Genomic DNA, 20,204 nt, shown 5'->3' with positions numbered 1-20,204 from the left:
ATGTATGTCAGAGGTAGGAAGAAGAAACAAATTTCACATCTCTTTCTGATCTGCTTGAAGACAAGGACTGTAACTCAGAATAGGCACATTGAGAAAGAGTGTGTGGATGAGAGGCTTCCTATCTTCTGGTGTGATGCTTTTGATTAAAGTTGCAAAACGGGTTTGCAAAATGAGAGGATTTTTCTGGATGAATTTCCTCCCTTTAGGCAAAGAGAGAGTTACTGCCTATTCAGCAAAGGAAAATTACATTTCACTGCCTTTGCATTGTTTGGTACTTAATTATATTTAGTTTGAGTAAAGAAATTAAGATACCACCATTCATTTCTTGGATAAATCAAAATCAGCATTATCTCAGCTGGTATAGCTGAAGAGTGGGTTGTTCGTTTTCTAACTTGAAGCCCACACTCTTTGACTCATGAAGATTATAAGTCTACAATTCAGGATGCCTTTTTTCTCCCCACTAAAATACAAAGGAAGCCTATGGTCAGATTTAGTTATTTTGCTTTCATTTACTTTAATCAGGGCAAAAATTATTTCATCTGCATAACTCTGATATACCTCGAGCTGGTCTGTGTCTGTTTCCTGCTGTGAGATCTACCTCTAGCTGGCTTTCCTCTTGTGAACAGCACCGCCCTCCCAAACTGTCCAGGCAATAAAGAGTTGAAATAGCAACATCTGCTTACTTGATATTCTGACTTCTGCACTATTGATTCTGAGGGGATATCACAGAACTGCCTGCATGCATTTACCCATGCTCTCAGGCACATGGTGTGATTCTTGGGGGATCCTGCTTGGGACAAGGAGTTGGATTTGATGATCCTGATGGGTCCCTTCCAACTCAGCATATTCTATCACCCATTTTTTAATCACTGATTTTCTTTTTAATAGATAAAAATACTCAAAAAATTATTTGCTGTGAAATATGTCACAAGATACAATTTTTTTTTAATTTAAAAGTGAGGAGACCTTATTGTGAAAATTTTCAGAAGAAAGAACTTGTTATGAAACCCAATTGAAAGTGAAAAGGGTATAAACACTGTAAAGGTTACAGGTTTAAAGATGTATTTAAAGATGCTAAAAGTGGATTCAAAAGGGTACATTTTCTTAAAGGGACTTCATGAAACTATCTGCTCAAACAGAAAATTAAAATAGTCCAATAGTTGTGTTGAACAAATTTGAGCATCAAATACTAAAAAAAAATGGTTTTAGCTTATATTTAGGTATTACCAGGATCTGGCAGAGGTTTTAGGAATAGCTGGAGGAAGTGGGTCATCATATTCAAAACAAAACAGATTTTTTTTTTTTGTAAGACAGACATTTTTCTTTCTCAGGTAGACTAAGATGACTGTACATAGTGACAGAATGTCAGTGTTACTGGGTTCTTGTTGTATCACCTATAAAATCATAGACAGTTGTGGTAGTTCTGAGAAATTACTCAAAAAAGTAAGCTTAAACTGGGTAGCATTAAAACTAGGGCCATTATAGCACCATTAGGTTTAAGTTAGAAATGTGTCTGTGGAAGGGTAAGCAAATCTGGTATAGATTTCAGAAAAAATATGCTTAGAGGGACTGCCAGGATTCCATAATATTTCTATTAAAATTTTGTAATTATGAGGAAATCAGTTTTCATAGATATGAAGACAACATAACTCTTTAAAAAAGAAAAAAGTCTGTAGACAATGCCTATACCTTGTCTTAGTGCGTCTTTTAATGTGTGTCTATGCTTCCTGATAAAAAGGAAGTGCAGCATTTGCTGTTGCTTTTTGAAAGCAGTTGACTATTAGATAAAGTCTAAACATGAGCTTTAAAGGGACATTGTGATTTACTAAAATACATAAAATTTAAATTATAACCCTAGTAACCTACAATCAAATTCAGTTTGCCAAGGACAACTAGAAGACAGTGTAAGATAATGTAAAGGTGAAAAGAATAGACACATAGGTAAGGAGTTAAACTTGGAAAACCTAGTTCACAAATAGTACCTTCTTAATTCATGCTTTAAAGCTGGAGACTATTTTGGTACCATGGAGAGACAGTTAATGCAATCTCTGTTGTTACCAGTAAAGCTGAGTTCTCTTCTCCTCTCTTTTCTCCTCTCTTCCTGTAGCAGTAATTAAGCTATAAAGGATGCTGAAATAAAGAAATGCAGGTTTTAAATAACTGAGAAGGGAAGCTGTGTTAGCCTTAGTGGATTTTCACTGCCATTGACAGTCATTCCTTAAATCCTTCCTTATTTCTTCTATCCTAAGTTTAATCACATACTACTGTTAGAGAATTGGAATGGCTGTCAGTCTATGTGAGCAGTGAAATCTCCAGTAAAAGTGCCACTGTCATATGGAGAGATTTAAGACATTACCATAGCTTGGAATAAAGATTGTCCTAAACTTCAACATCTGATTCCTCAACGGGTGTGTATGAAAAGCCGCAGTGTTGCCAGCCTTCCCCTGCAGCAGGTGTCCAGATGGACACTTTGACAGTTTAGCTAGCGTGTTTCACACATTCCTTATCCATATTTCAGAATTTCTTCTTTTCAGACGTGTGTTCCCATAGCCGTCCACTGGTACTTACAAAGATAATCACTGTGTTTACACAGAATTGAGGCCTCTGTTTGCAGCTGTTGTAATAAATTGCACTTACAGGGAGTGATTTGGTTGTAGAGAGTCAAACCATTCATGAGGAAGTATTCATTGTGATTAAAATTGCAGAATTTACAATCTGTGTGCTGATCAACTTAATGAAAAAAAGAATAAATAGTAAGAAGTGCCAAGGCCTTTAAGAGCGATACAGAGAAACACAGAGTGCATGTTTCCCCTGCAAAATGTGTGCAGGGGATAAGTAAATCCCATAAAGTCTGCTGGCTTTGGAGGGAAGACAAGTATTTAAGGTATTAAAGTCTTGAAAATATTAAAATTACCTGAAATACATTTCCTAACACTATTAAGAAGGGTTTTAAATCACAGTGTCTCAAGATACTCTTGACAGAACAGACTGTTGGTAAATACTGGAATTTAATCTAAAAAGTAAACCTAACATGGATAGATTATTCAGAAATAGTCTATCCATTGAAATGTCATTTGAAGTATAAACTAAAGTTTTCAATTACACATAGGAAAGAATAAAAAATAGTAAAATGACATTTAAAATGTGATTATTTTTATTTAAATGAAATTGAATATATTTTCATATATTTGGCTATTGAAATTTTATATTTGGCTATGCACAATATATGTTTTGAGAAATATTTAAAACCAAAGTGTTTTGTTATGATTTCTTCTGTATCTTGGATTTCAGAGTATTAACTTGCCTTAGCAGGTTCTCAAAATGTATGCTTTTGTGGTATACAGGTTTAAGGACAATTCTGTCTTTGTAGCAGTGTTCAATCTGCAAAGAAAAGGATATTTCTAATAATTTTTATGACAGAAATCAATACAGTGTGCTTAATGTATTTATTGTGTGGTTATTAATATTGTAATTTCTCTTTTTGTAATCTTGAAAACTAGCATTACAGGTGATATACTAAGCAACCACTTTTTTACCATTTTTGACTCATACATTTGCATTTCTTTTCTTCATTTACTGAAGAGCACAATGTATTTTTTCCTAACAGGAAAAATTTCTGCTGTAACTAAAATGACATCCTGCTGCCTCCAGTGGGGGAATGCTGAAGCCTTCTCAAAAATACAGCACAGTGGTAAGTACTAAAAGTATGTTCATAACAATTCCTTTTTTCATAAGAATATGTAAAAGAAAGATAGCAAGTCTCTGTTGCTGTTGTTCTTAAATGTGTTTGAAATATCTTTGCCATATATCCATTTAAAATGTTTGTTTACCCTGTGTTCATCCAATGAGACATGGAATACAGTAAATCCTAAGCATTAGCACTGTTTGTATGCTTACTTATGTTAGGCATGAATTGTTATTATTTTTCAGCTCTATAAGTACTGAATGATACCAATCAGTTTGTAATTAAAAGACATGAGATTAAGCCTGGCTATTGTGACACTGCTACTTAGTAAGGTTTGGGGGTTCGAGGCCACCCTGTACCAGACAGAGCTGTCTGTCTTCAGTTTGCAAGACAAGGTTGGGTTCCAGAGTTCTTATGGGGCTGTACTGAAAAGAGGCTTGGTTGCTGTTTCATACTGTTACCATAAAGATCTATTTTTTCCTCTCAGTTGTTAGCAAAATATGAGAGAACATATTTTAATGTATAGCATGTACACAGCACATATATGTAAGTGTATATCTATGCACACAGATATATAAACATTCTTATTATATCAATATAAAATATGTGATAAGGGTTTAATTTAGAAATCAATGCATAGAATATGTTCTATTTATAAAACACCTTAATCTAATTACCATTCTTTCGTACTGTGCCTGACACATTGACTAATGGGAGGGGAATGAGATGTACAAGTGACCAGAAAAGTTTCTCTGGTGCAAATTCTTCCTTTTCACTTTATATTATCCATGAACTTTGAGGCAGATGTAACTTTTTCTGTAATCATTGCACCAGCTGTAGTACAATGACGTTTCCATTTCGTGTTGACACTGGGACAGAAGGAATAATTCAAGGAGAAGGAATAATAAAATATCTGATGTGATAATAAAGTTGTGAATAAGCAATAATTCAAAGTGTGACAGGTTAGTTATGAAAATCAAAGGTACCATTACGTGAAGTGTAAAATTCAGACAAAGAAAATAACAGCTTTGAAAATTTCTGTGATTTTTGCATCACTGAAGCATGTTTATTCCAATTTGTATCAATTTACATGTAATTGAATAAAAAATACTTTATGAACAGGAACCTGTTTAATAGTTTATCATCCACACTGATTGTGGTAATAGCTGAACTCTTTGGAGTTATATGGTGACTAGTACCAGATGCATGAGTGTCATACATAGAATTCAATTACTGACTCTACTTCAGAGAACTCATGACATATTTTTCAGGACCGAGGCAAGCAACTGATATAAAGAATACAAGACTCATATAAAACTGAAGTCAAAGTTGAAATAATAACCTAATTTCTTTGGAACTAACAAATTGTGGCACATTTGCCTTGTCTGGCATTAGAATAAGCCACAGCCATGTACCAAAAAAGGAAATTCTCATCTCTAGATCTACACAATACACTGAGATAGACCACAGAAGCTGGGGAGAGGATTTTGAAGGGGAAACTGAGGGATGGAAGGATTTTAGTTTTTTCTGTTTTCTCAGTATTTTGTTTGCTCTTCATAATGCGCAGCAGGAAAGTCAGAGAGGAGGAGAAGAAAAGGAAGCAAACAACATTAAAGCAGAAAAAAGAGATGGAGCCTATTGATGTCTGGCTTTTAACTCACACTGCAAGTTAGTGAACATCAGAAGCCAGCTGTGCCTTTTGAAAATTTTCTTGCTCATCTAAGGTGATAATTGAACTATACATTAAAAAAAAACCAAAGAAAAACAAGATTAGAAAATGAAGTTATAAATCAGCATAAAATTTATTTCTGCTTCTCTGCTTGCTAATTTTCTGAAATAGCCACAAATATTTGTATTCAACTACTAACCCCGAGGTACTCCAAAATACACAACAGAAATACAGAAATATTTGTTAATTTCTTATTTGTCCAGAAAAGGTTTGTATTGAGATTTTTTTCAGGAGAAAAATGGAAATGGATCTGAAGGCCTTCAGGATAATTCATAATCCAAGCCAAACTAACCTCGAAGTTGTATTTTCAGCAAAAAATAGGGATCCATTTGGATAAACAGAAAATTCCAAAAGATAACTAGGGATGATAGCTTGGATGGATTCTAACTATAACTTTGGCTATATTGGACTCTTATATTTGAGAGAAATACAGAAAGAAATCCCTACATCTTGAACTCTTTAACTGCTTACTTGCTATCTTTCTCATCCATAATTCCAGATAAAATTCTTCAACATAATAGACCCATTATCTTTCTCAAGAACAGAAACCATCAATTTATGTTTGGAGTATGCAATGTGTGTTTCCTGGAAATGCATATACAATATAGTATTAAAAACTGAAGCAAATGAGTGGCCCATGCTTTGTCCTCAGATTTTGATTGTGTGTCAGAAATATAAGTGAGTTTAAATGGTGGGATTTCTTTCTAGAATCCCAACCTGACAGCTGAATGTGCAGATGGAGCCCTGTGGTAGTCTGTGAAGCGCTGTGTCATTCCTTTGATGTAGCCCCATACCGTCAGATTCTTGATCATGTTCTCAGACTCTGACCAAACCTTCTGTCTTGTATCATTTATGGTAACAAATGTGAAGGAAAAATAAAGCCTTTATATTAGAAGGCAGGAAAAAACCGTTCCAGTTTAAGTCTTGGGAGTTTTAGGAAACAGATCAACTCTTTATTCTCTGAGGAAAATCAGGGCACAATACAATTCTCATTCTTAGAGCTGTCAGAGCTCCTCAGCTTACTTTTCAGCTCTTGGGATTCAGATAAGAATTTTTGCCTTCTTCTTGTCAGGGTTTATGGCTGTACATGAAAGTACTCTTAGCTTAGCAGTCCAGCCTCTGGTTAAGCAGCATCTTCAACTCCTCCAGTTTTCTTTTTAGGCTCTCACTGATTTTATACTGTTGGATGGAAGAAAAATCCTCCCCTACGTTTCCTCTGTCTTGGTGAAATATCTGCACAGTTTTAGCATGGAAATCCTTCAGTTATGTCAGTTCCTAAGACCGTGTTATGATACTTAGGCTCTGCTAATGTTATAGTGCACATTCTTCCTACCAAGTCTCTCTTAATTTTGAAACACAAGGAAGGAAGGAAAAAAAAGTACTCAGTTTAAAATTCTTCCCTTTTACAAAGATAGAAGGTGTGTTTTCCATACTGAAACACAAGTGATAAGCAAGAGCAACTAATGAAGTTACCAGTTGAACCCAGATTGATGGTCTGGTTATGTCAGTTAATTGAGGCTGATGCTCACCATTTCAGTAAGTTTCCAAATTGGAAACTGTATCTTCTTAAAAAAATTCTGGCAGTGTAAATTGAATTTAACACCTAGTGTCTGGAAATTTAACCAGACTTTAATGAGAGTTTGTCTAGATTTTGTTGTAGGATGTTCCACAGCTCTCTTTGCACCTAAAAATTTGTTTCCAGGGAGAGTATTCTGAAATCCTAAATCCAGTGTAGTTAACTGTTTCTCAGTTGATGTAGGAAAAATAAATTAAGTTGCATCATCTGCTTTGCTGTGAGATGTTACTGGTAAATCTAATCTTAACAAATCCATTACATCACTGGTATTAGGGTGTGTGTTTTCCATTAAAGGTAGAGGCCTACTGTGAATAGTGGAATCAAAATCAAATCAAAAATAGTGGGTTCTCTAAGGAATATAAATAATCCTTGCTTCCATTTGAATTCAAAATGATGTATCCATTATTTCTTATTCCAATATTTAGTTATGCATTTCAGTATGACTGACCAAAAGTATCTAAAAGTAGGTAAACTCTAATGATCTCCACCAATATGAGAATTTCTTAAGAAACCAAGTGAGAAATGGAAATAGGAAGCATTTTTCAAATATAACTAAAATAATAAATAGCAAACACCAAAACTTTCCAGGTCATTAAATTTATTTTCAGGTGGCAATGTATTTGAATAATTTTCAAGCTTCTATCTAAGTTCATTAGCTTTTTGTAAAAAAGCCTTAGGATAGTTAAACAATTTTCTAAAAATACAAGTCATGATTGTCTTAAATCTTTAGGACCAAGGCACTGTTCTCATCTAATTTATGCTTCCAGAAATATAATTATTTTTGTAGAAAATTAATTTGAACATAAAATTACACAAAGTATTGTACAATAGTAACAGAGAGTGGTTAAAGGAGTGTAATTTCAAAATTATACAGACTTCATGGATGATGAGAGTTCACTGAATCATAACATCACAAGCAATAAGTAAACGTGAAATAAAAAATAATCACACTATTTTTCACAGACAGCTCATTTAAAGTTTAGTCATGTTCAATTCAAAGAACCAGAGTGCAAATTTTACTATCTCAGTGTTTAAACGTGAAAATGCTTTATCACTGTGACTAATATAATTTAAATCTACTGTACTGAATAACAGGCAATGACGTTATATCTATTATATCTTTTTCTACAGGGAACTCTAAACTCTTAATAGAAGTTCATGATAACTCAGTGTTGTTGGGTTTTTGGGGTTTTTTTCCCCCTAAGAATAGTAAAGCTTTTGAGAGAATGATTCCAGTGCAAATGAATTACAGGCAAGCAGTTGTCCTCTTGCTGTCAAGGTTCAAAACACTGTATCTTCATTTTTAACCACAGCTCTTTTTATTTGGACAACTCAGTAGTTTATGGGAAAGAAGGACCATCTGTATCTGTTAATAAATATCCTTTACCTGTTCTTCAGCAGTTAATCTCGCTCAGTTTTCATATAAAAGGAATGGCTCTGTGTAACAGCAACATCTTGTGTCTTCCTGGTATCTCTATGACTTAATTTGAGCTCTGCATCCTCCAGTTTCTTTTAGAAACAACTGACAGAAGATGGTTTCTGGGATCATAACATGGGACAACGATATCCTACAATGCTTTTTATACATGTTGTAATCTAGGTTTTGTAACCAAGGGCTACATTGATGATGTAAGGAGTGATGTCTCTCAAAGATCCATACTGGGACAATGCTATTAAATATCTTCATCAGTAACATAGACAGTAGGATTAAATGCACCCTTGGCAAGTCTGTGGGTGAGTGATGCTACTGATTCACTTGAGGAAAGAAATGCCATCCAGGGGTGCCTCAACTGGCTGGAGGAGTGGGTCCATGAAAACTTAATCAAGTTCAGCAAGACCAGTATAAGGTCCTGCACCTGTGTCATGGCAATATCCATTACCATTAGGGGCTGGATGGTGAATGGATCAAAAGTAGCCTTGCAAAGAAGGATTTGGAGGTACTGGTGGATGAGAAGTTGTTAATAAGTGAGCAATGTGTGCTTGCAGCCCAGAAATCCAACTGTATCCTGGGCTGAATCAAAATAGGTGGCCAACATGTTTGATGGAAGTGATTCTGCCCCTTTATTCTGTTCTGGTGAAGCTCCACCTTGAAATGCTACATCCAGCTCTGAAGTCCTCAACACAAGAAAGACACAAACATATTAGAGTGGGTCCAAAGGAAGGCCAAAAAGGTGATCAGGGGACTGCAGCACCTTACCTGTGAAGACAGACTGGGACCATTGGAGTTGTTCAGCCCTGGAGAAGGCTCTTATGAGACCTTACTGCAGCCTTTCAGTATATAGAAAAGGAGAGATAAGAAATGTGGAAACTTTTATCAGGGCCTGTAGTGACTGGGAGCAAAGGGAAATGGCTTTAAACTAAAAGAGCGTAGATGTAGAGGGGCTGTAAGGAAGAAGTTATTTATTGTGAAGTGTGGGGAGATGCAGGAACAAGTTGCCCAGAAAAGTTATGGATGCCCCATCCTCAACTCAAAGCCAGGTGCTCAAGGCCAGGTTGGGTGGTTTTGAGCAACTTGATCTAGTGTGTGGCATTCCTGCTCACAGCAGGGAGGTTGGAACTGGATGGGCTTAAAGGTCCCTTGCAACCAAAACCATTTTATAATTTTATTCTATTTCTGTATAATATCATACAGTGCTTGTCTATGCATATTTATAAAACATGCAAGTGTATTAAGGTAAATGGCTGAGTATATATAGAACAGATTGATTTTAACACTCATACAGCACTAAAGGTAGCACTGTGTATGCACCTCAGCATCAGAACTAGAATTTGGAGAGAAAGTAGAAAACCAGTAATGATGGAATCACATTCTGGGTGGGTTTTTGTGTTTTGTTTTTTTGACTTTTCCTCCTTTTTTTTTTTTTTTTTTTTTTGTTGTTGTTGCTGCTGTTGTTTTTTTGTTGGTTTGGTTTGGTTTGGTTTGGTTTGGTTTTTTTCTGATTTTTAGAGAAATTATATCACAGTGAAACCCTTCTGGGTAGTGCCCTTAGCATAGCTATTTGCAGCTGATTCCATGATTGTGTGCCATTGCCATAGTTTGAGATTGTTTATCAAACAGCACATGAGAAGAATTAAGGTTTTTGGTACTTCCAGCAGATTTGGGTTTTTAAAAATAGGCTTTTAGTACAGTTTTAGGAAAAAAACCCCAAACTTCCAGCACCACTCCAGAGGGCCTGGGTATCCCATGCATTCTATGTCATATCTGCTAAAATACTGAATTATTTCCATTCTGTGCTAAATGCGGGTAATCCACCACAATTATGCTAATCACTGCCCTGAAAACAAATTGATACAGCTGTTGAGTAACTAGGGAAGATGATGGCATATTTCTTTCTTGTTTGAAAGAAAAAAATAAAATGTTTTTACCAGCAGGAAGCCAAACTGCTTGTAGAAATTACTTAGAATTGAAAATCACTATTTGATTCTGAAGGTAAATATGTTTGTTTGTATATATGAATATAAAATACATTTAGCTTTAATTGCATGCCAATTTAGACCCAGATAGCTGGTATTGTACAGAATTTTTTGAGTGTTATTTTGCTTTTATTTTCTATTGATGTGGAAAATATATTTGTGTATATATATGTATACACATACACATAGTGTTTTCTATTGTATCTTAAGTATGGAAGCTGAAATTATCTAAACCACTCTTTCTAAACCAGCTTTGTTATCAACACCCTCCACACATTTCCTTTCATATATACTGCTTTGCATTCAAGTTTTCTTTTCCAAGAAAAAAGCCAGAGAAAGGGAACACAACACAAATATGGTAATGTTGTTATCCACATCTTAGAAAAACTTCAGAATATCTGAGTGTAGGTGAAACTACTCAGGTTAAATAAAATCAGATTCTGTCACCTTTCATTATAGGTTCTATTTCTTATGAAGATGTATGAAGTAGTACTCTTCTCTTTTTCACCTGGTTGCAGTTGTATTAATGGCCTTTCTGCTCTCACAGCATGAACATGAATTTAAAGCTCACACAAGTATTTACAGAATATTAGAAAAAACAGCCTGAATTTTTATGTTTCAATAGGACTTAGGGAAATCACTGAAAAAAACTGGTGCCTAATTATAATCTTAAAAAGCTGTATTTTTTCTTTGTGTAAGAAATCAATAACCTGCAACCAAATATCTATTAAAATTGTGATTTGTCTCTTCGGGGTGTAAACAAAGCTCTTTTATCTGGAACTAAATTACACCTTTAATTCTAATGTAGTTTGTAGTCAGTGGAGTTAATTATACTGAGAAACTGTGTTTGAGGCTTTTTGCTTGGCTTTAAAGGTACGTAGGTGATATTTCATATGCTGTATCGTACCATTGTGACTACTGTTACTGGTAGATATGTGTCATGAATTTGATTCACAACGATGACATGAAAATGCTTGAAAACTGTGAATAATGAGGTACAGTCTATACTTACTTAAACAACATCACCAAAACAAGCTGCAGATATCCCTCCTCGAGCAGAAGGGTTGGACCAGATGAACTCCAGAAGTCCCTTCCAACTTCAACCAATCTATGAACCTGTGATCTTCATTTAAGAGCAATTAAGTTTTTCTTTCCATAGATTTAAAATAACAGTATGACCCTTTCTCTTTCATTATATTAAAGTATCAAAAATGATGGAAAAAAACGCAAACAGTTATGCTACAAGTATAAATAATGGTGCTGAGTCACTTGAGAAGTTAGGTGATAAATAATTAGAGACTTAGCATTTCTATTGTGAATACAGTTCTATTTAAAAGAAGAAAGTTAAAAGAAATATACTATATTTCACCAAATGAAAGAGAAGTAAATACTTTAAAGACTACTGAAGTAGTTTTTATTTAATAATTTATTACAAAGTATTAGTGAAATACAACTCATTGAGTGGCATGGTGTGAGGCTACAATACAAAGTTCAAACAATGGCAGAACTAGAATCTGTTTTCGTTAGAAGCCATCAAAACTAAAATGTATAAACAGTGAGGTAATAAACTACATAAGGGTACAAGAAATTCACATCTGATATATCCAGCATCAAATGCATATTAATTTGAGATCAGAATTCATTAAAGCATATTTATCTGAAAACCAAAGCTTTTAGGATAGTGCAGTCATTAAGCAATCTGAGTTTATTGATTAACAAAGCAGGAGTTTCAATAGAGGAGCTTGAAAAAGCAAATGGATGTATTAGAATTTCACCAATGAAAATCGAGGCTGCAACACAGCAGTCACAGCAATTACACCAACAGGTCATTCTCTTGGCAGCTAAATAGTCTTTTGGAATATGGATTTTCAATGCTTTTAAATATTAGTTTAATATTACTGCAACTTTCTCTGAGCTTTTTAAAATTTAAATATTACCACAGTATGCTCTGAGGATAACTTTAAAAAAAAGGAGTTAAAGAGTTATCAAAACTTGTGTTGACTTTTATTTAAAAACAAATTGGAACTCATTTGGCACAGAGTTCCTTTTCTGTGAAAAAATATATCATGGGGAACCTAATTCCTTGCTGAAGAATTTTTCCCTGTAGCTGTTTATGGTTTATTGTTTGAAATCTATATGCTGAAAATCATCAAAATCGGAAAAAAATTAAATAACTCAGTTTCTTTTTGTTTGAAACATGAAATATGTCATCAATATTGCCAGAATATGGCAACAACACTTACTGTATTATTGTCAGTATAGCTCCCATGTCCAGAAATACAACCATCTTTGTGCAAGACTTTAGGAAAGATAATTGTTGCAAATATGCTGGAATTCATGGCCGGAGAAATAATCAATCACACCTCCTGAATGGTTATCTTCAATACCTATAGAAGACAGTATTAAATTCCAAAAAAAGTGCTCAGCACCTTGCCAAGGTGATAGCTGTATCAACCTTTTGAGGAGCAGCAGCTGTCTAAATAAAGGCAAAAAGGAAATTTAAATTTCTTGCTTTGAGAGTCAGTAAGAATACTGCTGGAAAAACATATGTGCACTTTCCCACCATTTAAAAATAATTTTATACAGCTGCAAGCAACACCTATAGAAGATGGATCTTTTTCTCTCATGCCAAAGAAGGCATTATGGAAGGAATTATTTTGAAGAATAAAGTATAAATCAGATCACACAGGAATTACTGACATATCTCCAATATGAGGTAGAATAATCTTCTCCGCTCTCAAAGGGATTTAATTGTCTGCTCTGACCTCCATCTGTTCTATTAATTGACTGCATTAGTTTTTGGTAGATATTTTTGGTTGGAATTATGTTTTATTAGTGAGATTTCTTGGGATGATATAATAGAAGCACACAGGAAGCTGTAACTCCTGCCATGTGACAAGGTATATTTTTTCTCAATCCTGACCTAAATCAGTTGACTGAGGGCAGGAAAAAATAGATCAGTCCTTCCTAGTCAACCTGGCAGCTGCAAATTGTCTTCTGTTTGTTTTGTTTTGGTTTGTTTTTTGTTTTGTGGTTTTTGTTTTTGTTTTTTTTTTGTTTTGTTTTGTTTTTGTTTGGTTTTTTTTTTCAATGTCATCCCATATGGATATAATACAAGAAAGAAAAGAGAAAGAAAAACCCACCCAAAACCAAATAAGTTAAAAAAAAGCCAAAACAGAAACCCTTTACAAAATAAATGAAATAAATTTCTTCTACACATAAAAATAATTTTTTATTGATTGATTTGATGGGCATATTACTTTTCCTTTATACAAAAGGAAGCTAAAAACAAATGACCAGGAAGAAGAAAGGAGTCATAGGAAAGAACTATCATTTGGAGAAAAGAGAAAAAATTGAGAATTAGAAGAGAACTGAGAGGGCTATGTGCAAAAGAGGAAAAGTATAGAAGGTACCTTTTTTAAGAGGACATTTTCAATCAGGGAAGAACAAGAGTAAGATGGGTCTTCAAAAAGTACCATGGCATAATGTTTTGTCATGGAATCATATTGTTAAAAAAAATTTCTCCTCATATTTTAAAATGCCCATGTAGTTTTGCACTCTTGTGAAAGCAGGTAGAGTGTGCTAAACAACACGATAGTAATAATAAAAATAATAATATTGTATGGGTCTTGTTAGAAAGTCATTCATAAATGTTACTCATTGCAACCAAAAAAATCAGGAGAAACGTGTTTTTTAAAAATAAATAATCCAAATATTTCTAACATAATACTAATTTTCCACAAGCCTATCACTTCTATGTTGGTAAAGGCTAGTATTAGGTGAAGATGGCAAAACTGGATAAACTCATTCTCAGAGATATGATTTTACACCAGGGAAGATTCATTGCAACAGTTTTTAAAATAACTTAAAGGTGGCTATAACAATAGGTAGGAATAACAATACTAATGGCAAAAATAGTAAAAACAACCCCAGAAAATAAAATTAATTGAATGGTAGGTGAGAAAATATCTGCATATTAGTCTTAACTTTTTATACAGAATTTCCTATCAATGGATGCTACATTATCCTTGATAAACTATCAGGGCAATTAATGATAGAACAAGACAAAAACTGTTAAGAAACTCATAGTAGAATAAGCTTTTCCTGATTTTAGTCATGGGGACTTTGTTCATGTATGAAACAAACAGGAAAGTTACGAGGCTCTTAAGTCTGTGGTTATAAAGATAATTCTGTGTATATTGGTAAGAAGTGAAAGAAAGAATCATCATGCTATGGCTTAGTTAGGACAGTTAGCTGTCTAATCTAGGCTAATCACTTGGGCTTTTTCAGCATAATCTTCAGGATGCTTTCATAGTGGTTGACTTCAAGTAATATTTAATGTCAAATACCTGTGCTACAGTAGGGAGAACGGCTGCCTGAAGTGTGTGCTTCTGGGATAGACAATCTGACTTTTTCATATACAGTTTGGGAAATGAACATGAGCTTTACTATTTGTTTCCAAGGTAGAGAAGGTACCTATTCATTGTGCTAAGCAAAGTTGGAAACATTCCAATAATTGGAGTGAAGGGATGAACAGGAGGAGAAATGGTAACTTCTGTGTTTTTCGTTGGCTTCCATTTCCTATCAGGTAAAACTCAACATATTACGAAGCAAATATGATATATTACCTTAGATTTCTGAAAACCCTTTGATGCAAGAAAATATAATTAACTACATGTGAGATGGCTTTGAAATTTCCCATGGAGTGATAAGGATTGTCATGCAGATAATTTTGGGAGTTTTTTTTTTTTTCCTAAGAGGAAACATCACATATTGTTCTGAGATTTCTCTTGGAATTGTTAAAAGACCATGAAAGATGGTTTGATTTTTTTATCATTTGGGAGTGTGGGATTTGAAATGGAGGACCTTTATCACTGAACAGAAGACTACCAGAAAAAGATTTGATATCTTTTCCAAGCTTACCTTTCTTGCTTTTTTGGCATGTTAATCAGTGGTGAGAAAAGATAACTCTGGTTCTGTCCATGGAGTTACATCTTAGTCAATAAAATGGTCCGGGTGCTGTTCTCTGCCCCTGAGGCCACATAACATAGTGAAAATCTTTCTTACTAAAAATAAAAAAATAAAAATAGCTGTCTGTTGAAGAATAACTCTGGCCTTCTCCCTGTTTGTGCCTGTGCACTGGCTGGTAGGTATGAATACTGGGGAAGGACAGTGTTGGAGTCCATGCTCTAGCCCTATCTACTTTCCTGCTTAGGCCCTGAATTCCAGTGCTTACTGCATTGGCCTGAAAACAGCTCAAGATATGACTTTTGTATGATAATATTATGCTTAGCTTTTAGAATTCCATTGTATGTGATATAATTTACAGCTCCCAGTACTTATGTCGGCTAGAAAGTTAAGAATTTCATCCTTTATTATTGAATTCAGCATAGACAGGACAGTAAGCAGAGTATATGCCACAATCTCCTCTAGGCAAGCTTTTAAACTGTGTTTGCAGGGAAGAGGGAAAGGCAGCAGGCAGCACAGGAATGGTTTCATTAAAGTTGTTTAAAATCATAGAATAATACAGTATTTTTCATTGGGAAAGTCTTCTAAGATTCAGCATTGCCACACTAAACCATGTCCCTAAGTGCCACATCCACATGCCTTTCAAATGTCTCCAGGGATGGTGATTTCATGTGGGCAACCTGTTCCAGTGCTTAGCAATCCTCTTGGTGAAAAAAAATTCCTAATATTTAATCTAAATTTCCCCCACTCCAACTTGAGGCTATTTCCACTTGTGTTATTCCTTGTTATTTGGAAGAAGAGACTGCCCTCTGCCTTGCTAGAACGTCCTTTCAGGTATTTGTAGAGAGCAATAAGGACCACACCTAAGCTTCCTTTTCTCCAGGCAAAATGACCCCAGGTCCCTCAGCCACTCCTCCTATGACTTGTGCTCCAGCCCCTTCACCAGCTTCATTGATCTAGCAACATGGATCTAGTGAGGGATTCTGGTGATCCCATTTTTTCACAATATTTTGTGGAGACTTATTTTGCTGAGACATGTTCTCTCACCTCTTAAATATAAGGGGTTCAAGACAACATTTAGCAGATGAAAGCCCACTAAGTTAGGAAGAGAGCCATACAGGAAGAGAAGCTGGAGGACATTCCTCCTTGTGATGGTGAAGTTGTCCACTTTCAAACAAATAAAGAAAACCAAAAGGGAGTATTGACCTGATAAATGAATTTGATGATGTAAAAGCCTATTAAAGTTAATTTCCACTCACAATTTTTATTTTATGAAATAATTCTCCTACAAACTACATAAGGCTTGCTTGAAATTGAGAATACCTGTCCAAGAAAATTTTTATTTTATGGGAATCCAATGTTAGAGACTTCTCATAGTCAAAGGGTAAGAAACTCAGAGTGAAGTTTTTTGGTCCAGGGAGAATGCTTCAGAGTCCTCATAGCTATCCCAGCCTTATTTGAAAGCTAATGTTTGTAACTTGGAAGAGGGAACAAAGGGTTTGGATTTCTTCAGGTTAATGAGGGTGGCCACTCAACTTCCCCATTTCCAGAATGAATGTATAATTGTGACATTATCATATGAATGAATGTTGTATCACCACCTGGTAACTGAACCAGGTAATGCAATGAAAATGTCCTGCCTGTGGCTCCTGTGTAATTAAGTCCTAAGAATTTGTATAATAAAGCAGCAACTTTTTTTGGCCATATAATATATTAATGGTGTGTCTGTGTGTGTATTTACATGTGTTCATATGCCCAGCTAGTTTAAATTGCTTTTCCCATCCTCTTTCTGGTTATTGTAACATTTTTAATGTATCCTCTTCTGAGACTAGAATGCCTAGAGGGAGATATCAAATTCTAATCATTAAATAGCCTCAAGAGATCAAATTGCATATCAATCAGTCCCTTAGACAATTTCTCAGTTGGTTCAAACAAGAGTTGTAGTTTCTTTCATCCTTGACAAAGGCATGCACTTCAGTTCAATGGAGAAGACAAGAAAGGACTGAGACCTGTGAGTTTCTTTGTGTAATACGTAGACAAAACCTGTTAGATTTCATTAAGAATTTTTCTTTTCAGTCATTTGATCTTTCTTACAGAAGAGGAGTTAAGACTCATTCTGTGTTACAAATGCTTTTTTCTGAGATTTTGAAGTGGTAGTGAGTAATGAACTTTGATGTTTTTTGAGGGTTTATTCAATTTATTAAGGCCTACTCTGTAAGCTTCATGTATCAAATACTGATTTTTGTTTGCATGTATTATTTTTTTTCATATCTATAAATCAGTGGTTTGCTCCAGGCATTAGAGATTTTACAGGAAATTTTGCCTTAAAGAAACTCAGGACTGAACATTCTGTTTCAGATCGTAATATTTTTATTTTTGTAGTAAGACATCTGAATTTAGGCAAAGAAAGGTGCATAAAAGAGACAAAGAGAGACTCAGAGTGTGTTACATTTCTTGTACAAGGTTATATCAGAAGTAAAAGCTGGAAATTATGCCATCACTTGTGCTAGACAGTACTGATGCTATTTTTGTACATTTCCCTAGAATATGCACTAGCAATGTAGAATTTTTTTTAGACTTCACAGCTGCAATTAGACCACAATTGAATAGCTATTGTCATGGGAAATTTAAATTCAGATCACAATTTGAGCTGAATGGAATACACCTGTAATTTTGGGATTATTACTTATTTCAGGCTTATGTTTGTAAGGAGTTTATGATTTTCCCTTCTAATATTGAAACCTTATGTTTATTTGCAATCATCATCAATTTATTCTAAGAAGCAGCAAGTATCATGAAAATTGTCTAACCACTGAAATTCTTCTGTACTTACATGTAATAGTAGTTGAAATTACCATTCAGAAGGTCAGTGAGATAAGTGCAACTGTCTTAACTGAGAACTCCTATTGAGAATTCCTTGTTAGTCTTGGGTCCTTCTGGCCATACAGTTTTTTAATAATTTTAAATACAGAAAAAATAGGGGAAACCATATCTGTGAATTTTTAACAATCACCTCTTAAAATTAGATCGAAAGAGCTGATTTTTTGAGAATGCTGATGTTAATTTCTTATTTTCTTTTTGCTTGGAAAGGACTGATGATCATGTGTTTTTTCTCCTTTGCTTGCTTTTCAAATTGTTTTTATTACTGGGAGAATTGCTCTTTTCAAAAACAGTGTAGGGACCACGCAGCTTTTTCCTATAATCCCATTGTTCTTTTTGATAGTGCATGAGATTTAGATATTCCGAATAAGAGTGAGAAAAAATAATATGAAAGAAATGTGTGCCCATTTTCTGAAAAGTAAATGGTGATTGTAGTTTCTAACCTGAGGGATCTACTGACACTGTTGTCCAAGCCTATCTGAGCCTATTTCTCTCACTTGGAGAAATTCATGGAAGGGTAAATGCAACATGTTTTTAAAAAAAACCCAAACTTTTTTAATTCAATGTTTGTTTGTCATTTATATTGCTCTTCAGGCTTTATTTCCATATTAAATTTTTTTTTTGAAATCTACCTTTGTCTTCCACGACTTCTAATCATACAACTAAGACCAACTTCAAGGTCAGTCGTGATGTTTGTATAGCTGGCATTTATTTTCAATTTACTCAATAATACATCATAATTCTTAAATTTGTATCACAATCTTTTCAGTTTAAACTTTAAATCTTAAAAAAACTTTTGACTGTGAATTCATAAGTTATAATTCCAAACGAAATAATTCTGTGAGACATTATTCAGACACTCATCCCTAGATTATAATGGTAAGTTAGCCTCATGACCCTTAGGGCCAATTAAAGGAAAGAGGAAGAAAGAAAGTGAGAGGGGGTGCAGTCTGTATGGCTCCAAAGTAAATTAGGCTTTTTGCATGTTTTTCACCCCTGCACAGCCAGCCCTTCCCCAGGAAGTGAGCTGGGGTGACAGGGACTGAGCACAAGTCTCAAGGCAGAGCAGGGAGTTGGCTCAGACAGCGCTGCCCCACCCCTCCTCTGGTCACCTTTCCTGTAGCAATGCTCGGCACGTTTGAGATAAAACACGCTTAGATCAGGTGCTCTACAGTTAGGATTATTAGAAGTCTAGATTTTGGGAGTTTTACTTTGTTTTGAGGGTGGTTTGTGTGTTTGTGTGTATTCTTAAGAATCATGTAATGATAAATATCTTATTTGAGTTAGGAAAATGCTTACAAAAATACAACAAAATAAATATATATATGTTATAGCAAAAAGAATTTCTCATGAAACTTAGCTGCGTGTTAATTTGAAGCCAGACATCATTGTAATTACACTTCTGAAATTCAAAAATATCTTAGGATTGGCCAATTTTCGTAAATAAACTTTCTACCAATTTTCTAGGTAATCCAGTCTAGAAGGTGGACATTATTTAATGATTGGTGTTCCTTTGTGTTGTTCACTATTATTTTGTCTGATATTTCTGAATGACTTTATGTAGGATAAGGAAAAATGAAGCTTAGCTCATTTCAATGTATCAAGAAAGTTCTAGAAGCTCAAAAAAAATCCCTAAGGAAATTATAACTGTTTTGGGGTTGTTAGTTTAATTTGAAAGATAGTAGATAAACCCAGTATGCATTTATTGAGATTTGGAAAAACTGCTCTTTGTTATTGAATGAACATTTAAATACAGTGACTGTTCAGAGGTTGTAATGCTGATTATGAGGTAGAGGTGTATTTAAACCTGCTTTGGGAAGAGCTTTACAGAAGAAAATTGCGTGATTAGTTTTCTGTAAATATTTCAAATTGTATGGACATATTGCTAAAAATTAATACTGTAGGCATGTTAAAAAATTTCTATGCCTTGGATAGTTCTTATTTACAGTATC

The 20,204-nt window shown here is 34.6% G+C and overlaps 1 protein-coding gene across 2 annotated transcripts in view; it reads left to right on the top strand.

Annotated features, from left to right (window-relative positions):
• Window positions 1–20,204, top strand: part of NLGN4X (neuroligin 4 X-linked) — a 165,159-nt gene that overhangs the window by 25,558 nt on the left and 119,397 nt on the right. For both annotated transcript variants that reach the window (XM_059493859.1, XM_059493858.1), the window contains exon 2: window positions 3,608–3,691. The gene's annotated coding sequence lies outside the window, so the exon portion shown is untranslated. The remainder of the gene's footprint in view (window positions 1–3,607; window positions 3,692–20,204) is intronic.

The sequence above is a fragment of the Ammospiza nelsoni genome, chromosome 2, assembly GCF_027579445.1.
Source record: "Ammospiza nelsoni isolate bAmmNel1 chromosome 2, bAmmNel1.pri, whole genome shotgun sequence".
NCBI lineage: Eukaryota > Metazoa > Chordata > Aves > Passeriformes > Passerellidae > Ammospiza > Ammospiza nelsoni.
This window is presented reverse-complemented; position numbering and strand designations above follow the sequence as displayed.